The sequence below is a fragment of the Gorilla gorilla genome, chromosome 15, assembly GCF_029281585.2.
Source record: "Gorilla gorilla gorilla isolate KB3781 chromosome 15, NHGRI_mGorGor1-v2.1_pri, whole genome shotgun sequence".
Classification (NCBI taxonomy): Eukaryota; Metazoa; Chordata; class Mammalia; order Primates; family Hominidae; genus Gorilla; species Gorilla gorilla.
The window spans coordinates 124,753,138-124,765,145 of NC_073239.2; the positions used below are offsets into that span (position 1 = coordinate 124,753,138).

The 12,008-nt window shown below is 41.0% G+C and overlaps 1 pseudogene; it reads left to right on the plus strand.

The window, feature by feature from the left end:
- LOC129527285 (NADH dehydrogenase [ubiquinone] 1 alpha subcomplex subunit 8-like) overlaps positions 1-12,008 on the plus strand; it is a 135,717-nt pseudogene that overhangs the window by 104,241 nt on the left and 19,468 nt on the right.

The window sequence follows — 12,008 nt, forward strand, 5'->3', positions numbered from 1 at the left end:
ACACCCAGAACTGGAATTGCTAGATCGATCAGCCAGTAATTTTTTTTTTAAAACTACACAGCTTTCTATATTCTTAATGTGCAAGGGTTCCAATTTCTCTATATACTTGTCAACACTTAGGTCTTGTGATTTTTTTTTCTTTTTTTTTAGATAGGGTCTCTATCATCTAGGCTGGAGAGCAGTGGTGCAATCATAGTTCACTATAGCCTCAAACACCTGGGTTCAAGCAATCCTCCTACTTCAGCTTCCCGAGTAGTTGGGACTACAGGCATGCCACCATGCCCAGCTAATTTTTCAGGTATTTTGCTGTTGTTGTTTGTTAGATGGGGGCCCTGCTACGTTGCTGAGGCTGGTCTTGAACTCCTCCCGCATCAGCCTCCCAAAGTGCTGTGATTACAGGTGTGTGCCACCTCGCCCAGCCTGTTTTTGATAATAGTTATCCTAATGGGTATGAAGCAGTTTCTTATGATTTTGATTTGCAATTTTTTAAATGATTAATGATGTTAAATATTTTTTCATATGCTCATTGGCCATTAGTATATCTTAGGAGAAATGTCTATTCAGGACTTTTGTCCATTTTGTAAGTGTTTTTTCATTGTTGAGTTGTAGGAGTTTAAAAATATATTCTGCTCATCATCACTGGCCATCAGAGAAATGCAAATCAAAACCACAATGAGATACCATCTCACACCAGTTAGAATGGCGATCATTAAAAAGTCAGGAAACAACCGGTGCTGGAGAGGATGTGGAGAAATAGGAACACTTTTACACTGTTGGTGGGACTGTAAACTAGTTCAACCATTGTGGAAGTCAGTGTGGCGGTTCCTCAGGGATCTAGAACTAGAAATACCATTTGACCCAGCCATCCCATTACTGGGTATATACCCAAAGGATTATAATCATGCTGCTATAAAGACACATGCACACGTATGTTTATTGTGGCATTATTCACAATAGCAAAGACTTGGAACCAACCCAAATGTCCAACAACGATAGACTGGATTAAGAAAATGTGGCACATATACACCATGGAATACTATGCAGCCACAAAAAAGGATGAGTTCATGTCCTTTGTAGGGACATGGATGAAGCTGGAAACCATCGTTCTCAGCAAACTATCGCAAGGACAAAAAACCAAACACCGCATGTTCTCACTCGTAGGTGGGAATTGAACAATGAGAACACGTGGACACAGGAAGGGGAACATCACACGTCGGGGACTGTTGTGGGGTGAGGGGAGGGGGAAGGGATAGCATTAGGAGATATACCTAATGCTAAATGACGAGTTAATGGGTGCAGCACACCAACATGGCACATGTATACATATGTAACAAACCTGCACAATGTGCACATGTACCCTAAAACTTAAAGTATAATAATAAAATAAAAAAAGAAAAGAAAAAAATATATTCTGACTATTGATCTATTATCAAATATATGATTTTCACATATTTTCTGCCATTCTGTGGGTTACCTTTTCACTCTGTTCATAGTGTCTTTTGATGAAAAAAGTTTTTAATTTTTATCTTTGATTTACCTATTTTGTTTTTTGTTGGCTGTGCTTACGTTGTCATATCCAAGAAATCATTGCCAAATGCAGTGTTATGAAGCTTTTCTCCTATGTTTTCTATATTTCTAGTGTTATGAAGCTTTTCTCCTATATTTTCTTCTAGGGGATTTAATAGTTTTGGCTCATATGATTAGGCCTTTGATCTATTTTGGGTTAATTTTTGTATATGGTATAAGGTAAAGGTCCAACTTCATTCTTTTTGCACGTGGATATTCAGTTTTCCCAGCACCACTTGTTGAAAAGACTGCCCTTTCTCTATTGAATAGTCTTGTCATCCTTGTTGAGAATCATTTGATCACACCTGAGAGGCTTTATTTCTGAGCTATCCTATCCCACTGTCCTCTATATCTGTCTTTATGCCAGTACCACACTGATTTTTTTCATTTGTTTTTATTTTCATTTTTAAAGCATTTTTGGTTCACAGCAAAATTGAGCATATGGTACAGAGATTTTCCACCACCTGCATTGATGGCCTCCCCCACCATCAAAATCCTGAATCAGAGTGGTGTGTTTTTTACAACTGATGAAACTACATTGACATGTCATCATCACCCAAAGTCCATAGTTTACATTACTCTTCACTCTTGGTGCTATTCTATGGGTTTTGAAAAACGTATAATGACATGTATCTACCATTATAGTATCACACAGAGTATTTTCACTGCTCTAAAATCCTCTGTACTTCACCTGTTCATCTCTTCCTCCCCTCTGGCCCCTGGCAAATACTGATCTTTTTACTGTCTCTGTAGTTTTGCCTTTTCCAGAATGTAGTTTAGTTGGAATCATACAGCATGTAGATTTTTCAGATTGACTTATTCCATTTAGTAATATGCATTTAAGATTCCTCCATGTCTTTTGTGGCTTGACAGCTCATTTCTTTTTAGCACTGAATAATATTTCAATGTTTGGATATACTGTAGTTTATTTATCTACTCACCTACAGAAGGACTCACCTACTGAAGGACATCTCAGCTGCTTCCAAGTTTTGGCAGTTATGAATACAGCTGCTATAAACATTCATGTGCAGATTTTTGTGTGGATATAAGTTTTTCAACCCATTTGGATAAATACCAAGGAGAACTAATTGCTGGATTATATAATAAGAGTATGTTTAGTTTTGTAAGAAACTGCCAAACTGCCTTCTAAAGTGGCTTTACCATTTTGCATTTCCACCAGAAAGGAATGAGGGTTCCTGTTGCTCGACATCCTTGCCAGCATTTGGTGTGTCAGTGTTTTGGACTTTGGCCATTGTAATAGGTGTCTGGTGGTATCTCATTGTTATTGTATACACTATTTGATTACTGTAGCTTTGTTTTTGGCATCAGGAAATGTGAGACCTCCAGCCTGGGCGCAGTGACTCACGCCTTTAATCCCAGCACTTGGGGAGGCCTAGGCAGGTGGATGGCCTGAGACCAGACTGGCCAACGTGGCAAAACCCAGCCTCTACTAAAAATACAAGAATTAGCTGGGTGCGCTGGCATGTGCCAGTAATCCCAGCCACTCGGGGGGCTGAGGCGGAAGAGAAAGAATCACTTGATCCAGGAGGCAGAGGTTGCAGTGAGCTGAGATTGTACCACTGCACTCCAGCCTGGGTGACGGAGGAAGACTCTTGTTTCAAAAAAAAAAAAAAAAAAAAAAAAAAAAGGAAGTATGAGAACTCCACTTGGTTCTTTTTTTTTTTTTTTCAAGATTGTTTTTGCTATTTGGGGTCCCTTGTAATTCCATATGAATTTTAGGATGGATTTTTTTATTTTGAAAAAAGTTATTGGGATTTTGATAGAGACTGCATTGCATCTGTAGACCATTTTGGGTAGTATTGACATCCTAACAATATTAACTCTTCCGGTCTATGAGCATAGGATATCTTTCTGTTTATTTGTATTAATATCTTCTGTAATTTCTTTTACAAATATTTTATAGTTTTCAGTGTACAAGTCTTTCACCTTTTTGGTTAATTCCTAAGTATTTTATTCTTTTTGATGCTATTATAAATGGAATTCTTAAAAACATGTCCTTTTTGGATTGTTCCTTATCATGTATGAAACACAGTTGATTTTTATGTGTTGATTTTGTATCCTGCAACTTTGCTGAATTTGTTTATTACTTTTAATATTTTTCTGTGGAATCATTAGAGTTTTCTACATATGGGATCATGTCATCAACAAACAGATAATTTTGCTTCTTATTTTCTAATGTGGACACCTTCTATTTCTTTCTCTTGCCTATTCTGGCTAGAATTTATAATACTATGTTGATGTTAAATAAAAGTGGGCATCTTTGTCTTATTCCTGATCATGGAGGAAAAGCTTTAAAGCTTTTAGTATTTTACCATTGAGTATGATGTTAGCTGTGTAAGCGGACAGTTTTTAAAGGAGCTTAAAAAGAGGTAGGATTGTGAAATCCTGGGACTTAATTAAAATTATATCCCCCATATTCCTAGCACCTAGTCTGGCATATAATAATTATTGAGTGAATGGACACATTTTAAAAAATGGTAGTTTCTCAAAACTGAATGAGCTACAGGTGCCTCTAAAAGGAGGGGCAATTTGGTATTCATGAGGGTGGTAAGCATTGAAGAGTGATGAAAAAGGAGATAAGAGTCATTGGGTTGCCCACTGACAAGGTGTTTGTTCCTCATTGTGGGCAACAAAGCAAAGCCACTTTACCCTTTGCTTGGATAGCCTGCTTAATTCTGGTTATTTTCTCCTTCTCTATATTAGCACTTAACAGCTAGAAGAAAATAACATATGTTGTATCTCATTGTATTTATGAGTACTGAATTAATAACTTACAGCCCATTGCATAAAAAGAAAATGAGCAAAATGCTGTAAATTATAGATAGAAGTTGTTAATGTGAGTAGAGTGTACAACATATGCCTCACTGTGCACGGCTTTGAAATAATGTGACTGATTTAAATGACTTGAGGCTGGCTTCATTTTAATGTGGAATGGATGGAAAGCATTGAGTCACCACCATTTCATTAGTAAGGCTATGTTCTTCCATTGGACCTTGGCCCCTCAACTTGAAGTAGATAAAAATTCTGATTACCTATAGTCCTAGAATGGGAAAATCAAAAATTTTTATTTAATATGTTGGCATATCTATTCGTGTGCACTTTTAACAAGCAAATTCTGAATATGAACTAACATGGCCTCCCTTTTCTCCTTTAACAAGGTTATCTGAGTTACAGATTTAAAAAATATGTTCATTAAATGCAGAGCTTGTTGATAACTTTGAGAAGCAGCAGGATGTAGTGGAAAGAACAGGCCCTTTTGTCTCATTGAGAAATTTTCTGGCTGCAAATAATTGAAACTCTATAGCTTGTGCCAAACAAGATTTTAGAAGACCAAAAAGGTGTTCTCAGGATACAAGGCTATCTTACAGGCTTACGCAGGTCTGAGGCCACTCAGTCTGAGTTTCTAGGGCCATGTTGTCTCATCTCTGCTTTCCCTCCCACACCTGCTCCTTTCTTGTCTCTCAGCAGACTGGCTGTCTCTGCTCCTGTGCGCATAGCCAAGCACAGCTGCCCTGCCCTGGCTTTTTATCCCTGCCAGTTCAAGGGCCAGCAGAGGCTGCCTGGCATCTCTGATTTCCAGATTCCTGGAAGAGAGAATCTGGTTATCTCATCTTGAGTCAGATGACCACTCCTGATTTGTTCATTTATTAATTCAGGAAGACTTTACGAGTTTTGGGAACTGTTTCAGGCACTGGGATTCATCTTACCCTCATGGAGCATATGTGTGTGTGTATGTGTGTGTGTGTGTGTGTGTGACAGAGAGAGAGAGAGAGAGAGATAAAGGAAGAGGGACTCTGAAAGCTTATTCTTTTGGGCTCGGTTGAGGGTTGTAATTTTCAGAGGAAGGGATGTATGGGCTTGGAATTTGGATAGACCTGGACTCTAATCATGGTTCCTCCCCTTACCAGCTCTGTGTGACCCTTGGGCATGTTAAATTACCTCTGTCAGCCCCAAGTTTTGAATCAGCAAAATGGGAGTAATCCTTTATAGGGTAGTTATAAGGATTAAAGTGAAATGGTGCCTGCAAAGCCAGGAGTGTAGTATCTGCCACATGTAATCAGAGCTCTACCACTTGGAACAAGTTATTAAACCGGTTTGAATCTGTTTCCTCATCTGTAAAATGGCAAAGAATATCACTTACCTCATATGCGTATTATAAGGATTAAACCATGGTAAGTACACCAGGGTGCCAGGAATGTGTACATAATGGATAGTCAGTGTGGTCGCTGCTCTTCTTATTCTTATTGTGAGTCACATTTTTTCTCTTCTAGTTCCCATTTGGCCGGCGCTTGCCTTGTGACATCTACTGGCATGGAGTTTCATTTCACGACAATGACATATTCTCCGGTCAAGTGAACAAGTTTCCAGGTATCTGCTGTTATTGTTGACATTTAAACATGTTTCTAGGGCCAAGTCTCAGGTACACTCTTCTACTAAAACATGACAGTTATTTTTGAGATCAGATTTGAGGACTCTTAATTGGGAATTGCTGTGTTCACTAGCCATTAAGGGTTTAAGGATTGGAGACAGGCTTTTAAAGGTTCAAAGGCAGGCTTTCTTGGTCTAATGCCACTGGTGGAAGAACATGGTTTCCACTTTTTGGGTTATACATATAATATGGGGTTCTAATGAGAGGAATATATTCTGAAAATGAAAAAATAATAGAACATTTCATTCTTGCGGGAAACAAAAGCACCAAAATTCTAGGCATATGTCATAGAAATGGGGTATCAGCTTCCCTTTTCTTTAAGTATTATATTTGGAGGTACCATTTTTAAAACCAAATATACTGGTCTCCATATTAAGTACTACAGGCTGCACACAGCCTCTGCCTTTTACCTAATGACATTATCTCAGCAAGACTTATCCTGCAAGGAGAAATCTTAGTGCTAGAAAAGCATCATAGCCAGCACTGAGATATCCCTCTCACTCCACTACCAACCTCCCAATACAACTTTTTTGTTTTGCATTTTAATCTCTACCACTTTTCTGAGATGGAGTCTCGCTTGGTCACTCAGACTGGAGAGCAGCAGCACGATCTTGGCTCACTGCAACCTCTGCCTCCCAGGTTCAAGCAATTCTCCTGCCTCAGCCTTCCGAGTAGCTGGGATTACAGGCCTGTACCACCATACCTGGCTAATTTTGTATTTTTAGTAGAGACAGAGTTTTGCCATGTCACGTTGGCCAGGCTGGTCTCGAACTCCTGACCTCAAGTGACCCACCTGCCTCAGTCTCCCAAAGTGCTGGGATTACAAGCGTGAGCCACTGTACTGGGTCTCTTCATTATTTTTGATGGCTGAATGAAGAGGATATTTAAGATGGTAGGACAGCTTAGGGAGAAGGAGCACTGGATTAAGCTGGGTATGATGCAGTCAAAGGGCCTTCCACTTATTTTTTAAAATGTTAATATATTACACAGACCATATTATAATGCCATAATAAATACTTTCTAAAAAGAACATCACCCTGAATCCCATATCTCATTTAACAAAACAGCAATATGAATATTTCTATATTTCCTCCCAAACCTTAAGCAAGTTTACTCATCCTTTTTGCATGGTTGCAGTCCTGGTGTAGTTGCCTAAATATAGGGTGTTTTCTCTTAGTATTTTATCAATTTAACCTATTTTAAAGGGAGAATCAATTTACTCTTTCCTTGAAATTCTATCCCACGTCTTTAAGAAAACGCATTGCAGAAAACACAATAGCCATACCTTATACACGGGGTGGTAGTTATGCCACATCCACTAGAGGTTTTCACCTAAGCATGCAGTCTTACAAGTTCACTACCATAAGCCACACTTGGCTCAGATTCACTTAGAAGGATACAGGGCAGGAAACACGGCTTGCTGGACAGTCAGTGTCAAGCATTTCTCTTCAGTGGAGTATTTGCAAGAGTTCCAGAGACTAGTCTCTGGCTCCTCAAGTGAAAGCTCGGGTGCAAAAGGACAAGATCCACATTGGTGGATATGAGTCTTTCTTGGCTTAGATGCCCCAAAGAAGCCAGTATCTCTTAGAACTGCTCCATAGTATGCCTTCTAAGGTCCCAGCAAGGGTCATATTAAGTTACAAGAATCATTGCACTCAGAAAAGCCTAGAGCTATGACTTTCTACTAGATATTTATGCAATTTACCAAATCCGGGATCATTTTAACCATATGCTTTGTTGCCTAGTAATTCAGCTAACATTCTACCTTCATTGTTTTCTAGGGGAACTGAGATAGAAAGTTAACCCAAGGTCAAATTTATCCTTAGAGAAGGAGAAAGGGTTTTGTTACAGAACAAGAGTAATTCTTGCAGCCAGAGTTCTTGCCCAACAGTTTAATGGGATAGCTATTATTTTTTGTGTCTTGCTGCTCAGAAAAGGATGCTTTGTGATGCCACTTAAAGGACTTATTAGGATATTGGGAGAATACAGTTTGGAAGAGAAAACGCTTTGAATGAGGACAGAGTTCCTAAGACATCAATCATCAAATGAGGCTTTATTTACATTTTCCCCATTTGCTCATGCCTCATCTAGTGGCTCAGAGTAGGAAAGAAGTAGCTATAGATCTACATTTGGAATACAAATTAGAAATATAGAATGAAGTACCCACAAAGGATTAGTTTTATAAAGGTGATAGAATGATATTCATTCCAAAGAAGCAAGTTTGCCCCATCCCATGTTCCACATGCCGGTGATTGGAACATAGACTTTTCCACATTACTAACAGAAATTAATTAGTTCTAATGACAAAGCAGGCTCTTGAACCTCTAGGCAGAGGAACAGTGCTGCCACACCCTCTACCCTGTGAAAGGTAGTAATCCTCAGCAGAGGGGTAATTCCAGAACAGTCTGTCCTCTGATACCAGTTTGTGTCCAAGCTTATCTTCTGTCTCTCATATATCTCATTATTCTAAAATGCACTTTCTATGCATTGTATATTACTTAGGGTAAGTTCTAGTGGATATCCCAGGCAAGTATAAACGCTTTATGTGCTGGGTCAACTGAGAACCGATATATACAGATGGAAGTGATTAATTTCGTTTGTGTCAGCACATTAGATTTTAGTCACTTTTCTATGGGTAATTTCCTGGTTCAAATTACTTTATTATATTTTGGCTGATGAATTAAGACTTTCTATGAAAATAATCTGATTTAGATACGTCTAAAGAAAGTAGATTATTAGATATGTCTACTTTCTTTAGATGTATCTAAATCAGACATGTCAGATTAGACATATCAGATTTAGCTTTAAGAAAGTCCAAAACTGTCCATTCTCAGGTTCTGAGCAGGTCTTTTGCTGAGTTTCAGGGTCTGAGATGTATGGCATCACATGGCAGGTGGTACCTGAGAGCCCACCTGAGGAGGGGGCTTGCTGCTGGAGAGGGAGGGAGCTTCAGTGAGGAACCTATGGGGACAGCCATCTGTCAAGCATTGGTCTGGGCTCTGGGGCTATAAAGACGCAGAGAAAGGCATGTAAAGAGAGAAGACAAGTACAGCCTAGGGGCTATGCTGGAGGAAGCTGGAATGCTGTGGGGGTCCGGAGCAAGGGCAGGCAACCTAACCCAGATTTGCCCAGGGAGCAGCAGGGTGAGAGCTCCTGGAGAACAGGACTGGCATGGAAACTGAGCCTCCAGGATGGATGGGCCTGATCCCCATGCCAAACAAGGGAGCAGAGTTGGTGCAAAGACAGAATGCCTTCAGCATATTGCTCGTTCAGCGAAGGGCAAGTGGCCCACCATGGTTAGAGGGCATCAGGTGAGCAGGGCAGGGGAGGGGTGATGAGTAGGAACCCAACTACAGCATTGTTAGAGCCTGAAGGTCATGGGGAGCCACTGAGGAATTTTTAAGCCAGACAGTGACACGGGTCAGCTTGCATGTTAGCAAGATCAGCCAGAGGGACACATTAGAAATGAGATGGCTCAGAGAAGAAACAGAGATGTAGCTCAGAGTCTGCTGCAGCATCCACCCAAGAGATGAATGAATTAGTGGCAATCAGAATAGAGAGAACAGGATGGATCTGAAAGGATTTATTTGTTGTTTGGTGGTTCTAATGTGTTTTTGCCAAGAATTATTGTTATAAATAATATTTTGATTGAATAGTGCTCCAAGTATAGCTCAGTTTTAGTTTGTTTTGTTTTACATTAACTGGGTTAAGTAGGGCTGCATGGGCAAACCTGAGATTGAACTGTTATGCTGTCAGTTAACTTGAATGGGATGAGACCCACCAGGCCTTGAGACTCCAGCGTAGCAGACAGAAAAGCCCAGGCCTCAGAAGGAGGGGCAGGAGGTAAGCTCTTGGTGTCAGAAACTCCCACCTGAATTAGGAGGTTTTCCCAATCGATAGGGGAACTGCCCTCATAGGGACATCTAGGGATAGACCTTACTGAGAAACCTAGGTGGGCAGTCAACCTCAAAAGGAGCTGTTAGGTAGCAGGACCCCAGACACTGGGCGAAAGTCACAGACAGGAGGATTCCAGCCCTTGCAGGGTGGGCTTGAGGGGAACAGAGTAGAGGTTGGAGAGAGGAGGGGCATTGGAGAGAACAAAGAAAAGGACGCAGCTCTGCATTGCTAAGGCAGCCACTCAGGCTCCAGGAGCAAAAGATAAGGTCACCAATATTTGGATACAAGCAATAGAACACTGGAAAAATGGGTAAAATCCTTCTTATGTGATTGGAATACAAAGTCTAGGTCAGACTTTTAGCAGAAGGGAGCTGGGGGTTAGACCTAGAGCTTCTATCTCAGTTCAGAATTGGTCCTAGAGCCCAGGGAGGGGACACAGGTGACGAGGGGTCAGGTGCTGCAGCTGCTTAGGGAAAGGGGACAGGGCCTGGAGCCAGTAGGGCCTGAAGTCAGCAGAGCTGGCCATGACCTTCCTTCTCACAGATTTACTCTGGGAACGCGTGCCCTGGATCAGCTAGAAACCCTGCTACGCTTGTCAGGGTCATAATGGAGAAGATGCCACTCCCACACCTGTCTCTGAGCCACCTCCAGAGGTGGAGATGCCAGAAACTTCCATGTGGGTTCTAGTGAGGGGCCAGAAACTCTTTCCCCGGTGGCACTGCATAGGAGTACAGCTTAGATATGGAGGAGCAAAGGTTTGGTGCTAAGTGGATTGAGAGAAGTCTATATGCGTCCCTCCTGGAGACAGACATTCAGGCAGGTTTGGAGTGAGCTGCCTCCGGCCTGCAGGCAGGAAGTGCCTGGCTTCCAGGGGTGCTTCTTAAGTTGGCCATTTTCAGTAGAAAACTGCCTGGAGACATGAAGGTAAACTTGGAAACATCTATTAGCTGGTGTGGGGCCTGATGATGCACATTACAGAAGGAGCCATTGCCGATATTAAATGAATATTGACTGAATTTGCTGGACATAGATTTTCACAAAACTTTTCTGGAGCACCCAGACTGCCCTCAAGTACCCACAGCTCTCTGTGTTGTGTGAGCCCTTCTGACCTGCTGAGGGATTTTGGAAGAGAACATTCCCCCGGCACAACGACTTTAAAGTGCAGAAAATACCACAACACTATTTGGTCAGGAGGCATCCTCTACGTGGAGTAAGGTGCTGTATTACAGTTAGTTATGAAGGCTTTAAGTTCAATACGGTAACTAAAATGTTAGTAAACCTCAAGCAAAAGGATTCCAAAAAAGTTGAAGTTTTGCTTTGTTTACTTTATGGTCAGCTCTAGTGTTTATAATGCAACAATTCTAATTTCGAGGGAGAATAAAAGGAAATAGCTGTGATTTTCCAGACTCCCTTCTTGGGAAGCTCAGAACAGTGTCCTCAGTGAGTTTTCTTGACTATTGAACAGTCCGTGTTACAGCACAGTTTATTAGTGCTTTTTAAGCTCCTTTATTTCTTACTTAATCCTTCCCTACATCCTTCTAAACAACAACTAAGACCTGGGCACTGATGTCTTGAAGCTGGGATCTTTAGATTTATTGCACTTTTTAATATGCTGATGGAAGCAAGAAGTTGGTTCTTAAAACTTTCCTTCCCAGATGTTTACCCTTTTCTTCCTGAACGTGGGAATTTAGAGGAAACTCATTCATTCTGGCTGCCCATTTGGAATGTGTGATAATTTGGGCATGCCAAGCTGACATGGAACTTTGTATTTTCTATTAAAAATAGCTTTGCCAAGCACATTTCTAGTATCAGTAATGGAACTGTTTGGTCTCTTTCAGGGTAAAGGCCATTTGTAGCCGCCATTTTTGGCAATGATATTTGTCTTAAGAAAGAAGCATGATAGCCGGGTGCGGTGGCCACGTCTGTAATCCCAGCACTTTGGGAGGCTGAGGTGGGTGGATCACCTGAGGTCAGGAGTTCGAGACCAGCCTGGCCAACATGGTGAAACCCCTTCTCTACTAAAAATACAAAAATTTGCTGGGCATGGTGGTGCACACCTGTAATCCCAGCTACTCAGGAGGCTGAGGCAGGAGAA